This window comes from Artibeus jamaicensis, unplaced genomic scaffold (assembly GCF_021234435.1).
Source record: "Artibeus jamaicensis isolate MK-2021 breed Jamaican fruit bat unplaced genomic scaffold, CSHL_Jam_final scaffold_847, whole genome shotgun sequence".
Taxonomy (NCBI): domain Eukaryota; kingdom Metazoa; phylum Chordata; class Mammalia; order Chiroptera; family Phyllostomidae; genus Artibeus; species Artibeus jamaicensis.
In genome coordinates, this window is record NW_026522057.1 from 12,504,213 (window position 1) to 12,508,839 (window position 4,627).

A 4,627-nucleotide genomic window follows, 5' to 3' on the forward strand; every position below is an offset into this window, starting at 1 on the left:
TCTCGGGCTGATGTGGTCCCTCAGATATGGAGTAAGCGGGGCCCCATTACCCCCAACACACACACACACACACACACACACACACACACACACACACACACGTGTTTGTTCAGTCCAGAGACTCACAGGGGCTCACGTCCAGCTGGGGAGGGTTGTGACCTGACACTGTTTCTGATACAAATCCCAGATCATGTAAGTACCATGCTGTCTCCCACATAAGGTGTGAGTGAACTCCACTCCCCTCGGTGGGGGACCCACCTGGACGCTGGTGCTGCGCTGGGCACTAGGGGTGATTGTGATGGGTTAGACTTGCCTCCAGTTATCCACAGGCTGGGGTCGGGGAGGGCAGATCTGTAACTAAGTGTAACAGTTTGAGGAACAGGGCAAGTCTGAGGGGCCTCAGACAGCCTGAGAAGGCTTTTCAGAGGAAGTTTCACCAAGCTGAGTCTAAGGGACGAGTGGGCAGCAGGAAGCAGAGTGGGGAAGAATGTTCTAGGCAAAAGCCACAGACTATGGGAGGCCTTTGTGGGCGTGGGGGAGGGGAGCTGGGGCAGCTCAGTTTGGCCACAAGTGGGGAGGGAGCTGGTGAGGTCCTGGGCCCTGGACTGGGAAGAGACTTTGCTCACCTTAGGGCTCTTGGGCTGCAAGCCCACCTTGGCTAATGTTGGCCAAGGGCATCTGCAGGAAGGAGATGGTTGCAAGGAAACCTTAGTGAACCAAGTTTGTTTAAAATACAAAGCGGGGGGGGGGGGGGCGGTGGTCACGGTGCTTCTTGCTTTGCATAGATGAAAAGTCCGGCCTTCATTGTGGTCGGACCTAGGAACCAAATTCTGAGTAATCTTTTCCTTTCTGTCCCTTTTCCTCCCTGGCTGAGCAGCTGTGGGCCTGCCTGGGAGTGAGGTCAGCAGACTGCCTGAGACTGAGCCCAGGAGTGTGGGCTTATCCTGGGGCAGGAGAGTCTTTGCAGGGTTTTGGGCAGGGGAGTTACAGGGTCAGGTGATGGGTTGGGTTTTAGGAAGGAAGAGACCAAATGCAGGGGCCCAAACGATGGCATGGCCGATGGCTGACGGCCGGCAAAGTCGGTCGGTGTGAAGGGAAGCAGGTGGATCCGGGAGGTGTTGTCAGTCTTCTGGCTTGTCAGCTCTTCTTGGGGACAGCGGGTTTCTTCATGGATTTCGTCTGCTCTTCATCAGATCCCCAAGCGACGGATAAAGTGCGGCTGTGACAGAGACGAACAGCAAGCTCCCCTCCACACACGAGGGCACTGAGACCCGGAGACTCCGGTGACCGTCCTGAGGCCACACAGCAGTCAGGGATGAGACCAGTGACTTTGTTTTTCCTACTCCAAGTGGAGGCTGTTAGGAGGGGCTGGGGCACCTGTGTGAGCTCTTGTCTCTTGTGCATGTGAAGAGCCCCCCCCTTAAAATCCCCATCAAATGGGGACTAAGGGCACAGGTCACTAGAGGAGGGGATTGGCTTCGTCCCTAGCCTCTTTTCCTCATCAGGAGGACACCAGGGGGCCATGGCTGAGTGACCCGAGGAACAGCTGAGGCGATGCCCCACCCCCATCCTTGGTCAGGAGCCAAGAAATGGGCCGAGCTGTGTAGGGGCTTGTGCCCTGCGGCTGGGCGGCTGGGCGGGGCTGCCCGAGGAACAGGAAATAGCTGGGTTAGGGGAAGTCTCGTGGAGCAGCCAAGGCAAGCCAGCTCTCGCTCCGCTGGGCAGCTCTCCCCACGGCCCCATCAATGCCCTGTTTGAGGTGCACACAGGGGTCCTTTGACAAGGCCAGGCTGGGACCCACTGAGAGGGCCTGTTGGAGCTAGAAGCCCTGAAAGGAGCTGGCCCCAGGACAGAGGGGCCGGCACAGGATGGGCAGGTGAGGGCCACCCGGCTGGGCTGTTCCCTGGGGAGGAGAGTCTGCAAAAGCAAACCCAGGTTGCCAGGCAGAAGCACCTCAGTTGTCAGGGCCCTGACGGTAACAGGAATGGGCCCCGTAACTGAACGAACTCTTCAGCGTGTCATCTCCATGACTGTCCCCCTGGCCCCACAGCAGGTGCCATGTGTCCACGATTCCCTACCCTGATTACTCACAGGCTCAGGGTGCGCAAGCCACTTGCCCGGAGCCATAATTGGTTGAAGGGCAGAGCTGGGGTTTGACTCCAGCTGGCCCGACCGGAACCTGGGCTTGTCCCTCTGGTCCTTCCTGCTCCATGCCCTCCTCAAAGGTGAGCAGGGCGACGGCCTGGTTTTAGAACCTCTACACGCCCCTTGAAGGCAGGGCTGAGGTGCAGTCATCACTGTGTGGCTGGCACTGAGGACAGGGGTCTGTTGTGGCTGCAGGGCCCAGGTAGAAGAATGATGGGGAGGTGGCCCAGGGGACAAATGGGGGGACATGAGCCAGCCAGTGGCTGTGGGGCTGGGTAGACGCAAGAGGCATTTGGGAAACTAGACCTGCAGGGCCTGGGCATAGAAGTGAGGAAGAGGAAGGTCAGGCTGGTGCCCAGGTTTGGAGAGCACTTGGGACTGTGGTGTCTAGCTCTGAGCTAGGGACACAGGACAGGGACCAAAAGAAGATGAGTTGAGCTTTGAGCCACCTCGGGGGACACATGACAGGTGGGGTTCAGGAGGCAGCTGTGTTTATAGTCTGGCGTTCAAGGGACTGAGGAGGAAGGCAGGGGTATGACCGCCATTTGTGGACACACGAGTGTGATGTCACCACACTTCCAGGAGGTGTTAACATATCAGCCGGACGTGGTATTGGCGCGCCCTGGGGCAAAAGCCGTGCCTCCTCGCCCTGTCCAGCCTCTGGCTTCCAGCCTGCCTGGCCACTGGGAGGGCCTGAGACCAAGACAGCACATGTGAGGTGTGACGAGCCACATGCGGGACCTCAGACACAGGGACTGTGGCCCAGTGGAGCCCTGTACGGGATGGGCAGCCCAGGGACCCGGCAACAGCCTCAGCGGTGGGGCGTGCATCTGCTTTGCAGATGAGGAAACCTGGCCTTGTGCTTATGAGCAAGTTCTCTGCTGACTGTTGGGGAGACTAGAAATTTATATCTGATCGGGCACCCTGGGCACGTCTCCAGTTTGCAATGAAATAATTTTAAGTGTCAAGAAAAGCACTTCCCAGGTTAAAGGAAGTTGGAGGGGACCCACCCTTGGGCCCACCTGGGGTTTCTGGGTGGCATCTAAGAAGCAGCTGCTGTGGGTCTCTGCGGCCACAGGCCCCGGCCACCACCTGCCCAGATGCTCTGGCAGCCAGGGCTTGCCCGCCACCTCTCTCCCGGGAGTCCGGAAGGAAGCCTGCTTAATTAGCCACCAAGAGTGTCTGACAGGCAGTGGGCTTGGCAGAGAGCGGCCAGCCCTAAATAAACAGAGTCCATCTGGGAAGCAGTTCTGCTGCCACAGCAGGGGCCAAGGTGGTCAAGCAGGACACTGGCCTTGTAGCTTCCTCTGCTCCACCTGCTGGGGGCGCGGTCTGGGCAGGGAGACAGCCTGGGCCACGGCCTGGAGCTGCGACCACATGCCAGAGGGCGATTTTAGTCTGAGAAACTCGCTTCTGATAAGTCACCACTTACCATACCACAGAAATGTTCCGCCTCGACCTCGACAGGCCCAGGCTGCTGAACGTTTGTACGGGGATGGAGCTTTGGGAGAGATGAGGGCGCTTACATTAAAGCACTTCCGGTGGGACAATGGCAGGAAGAAGGAATGTGCCTGGAGCATGGGAAGGACAGATTCAAGTGTTTCTGGGGTGGGACACCCTCATAAAGGCTGCGGGTGAAGCAACCTCAACGCTAATGTTCCTTGGTTGCCCACAGTCACTCCACGAAACAACAGGGCCAGGCCTTGCTCCCACGTCACCAAACTCCACAGGGAGCCTTCCCGCCCTTCATTGCTGAAGTCACCCCAGAGGGAGGGGCCTGGAGACTGAACCCTGAGAGTAACCCGCAGGCTGTAGTTTGGGTATGTTAGTTGGTGTCCAGTGCTTTCCATACTGACTTTGAAGCCACTTCCCCCAAACTGAAAAATGCTGTATTTCCTTGTCCATCCTCTGCCCTCCTCCCTCTTTTGTTCTCTGCCCATCTATACCGCCCGAGGAAGGCCGAAGTCTAAGATGCCCTCTGATGACCTATGACCTTCTAGAGTTCTCCCTTCCTGAGTGTGGGTGGAGCCTGTGAATCTGACAGCATAGTCACTCTAGGGACTAGGTTGTGTTACATAGCACTGTTAACTTTAAGAAAGGGAGATCGCCTTTCTTAAGGGTGAGCCTGACTTAATCAGGCGATCCCTTAAAAGAGACTGGGCTCTTTCTGAAGAGGGGACTTGGCACAGGAGAGATCTGAAGCATGAGGGGGCTTGGGAGGAGACCACATGGTGAGGAACTGTGGGTGGCCCCTAGGAACTGAGAGCAGCCCAGGCCCCCGGGTAATAGCCAGCAGGAGGGTTGGGGGTGGGATTTAGCCTGACACCTGCTGGGCGCAGCTGAATTCTGCCAGTCACTTGTGAGCTTGCAGGAGGATCCCGAGCTCCAGAAAGGAATGCAGCCCAGGGGACACACAGATTTCAGCCTGTGGGGCCCCGGACAGAAAACTCGGTTTGGTTGTGCCCAGGCTTCTGACCTACAG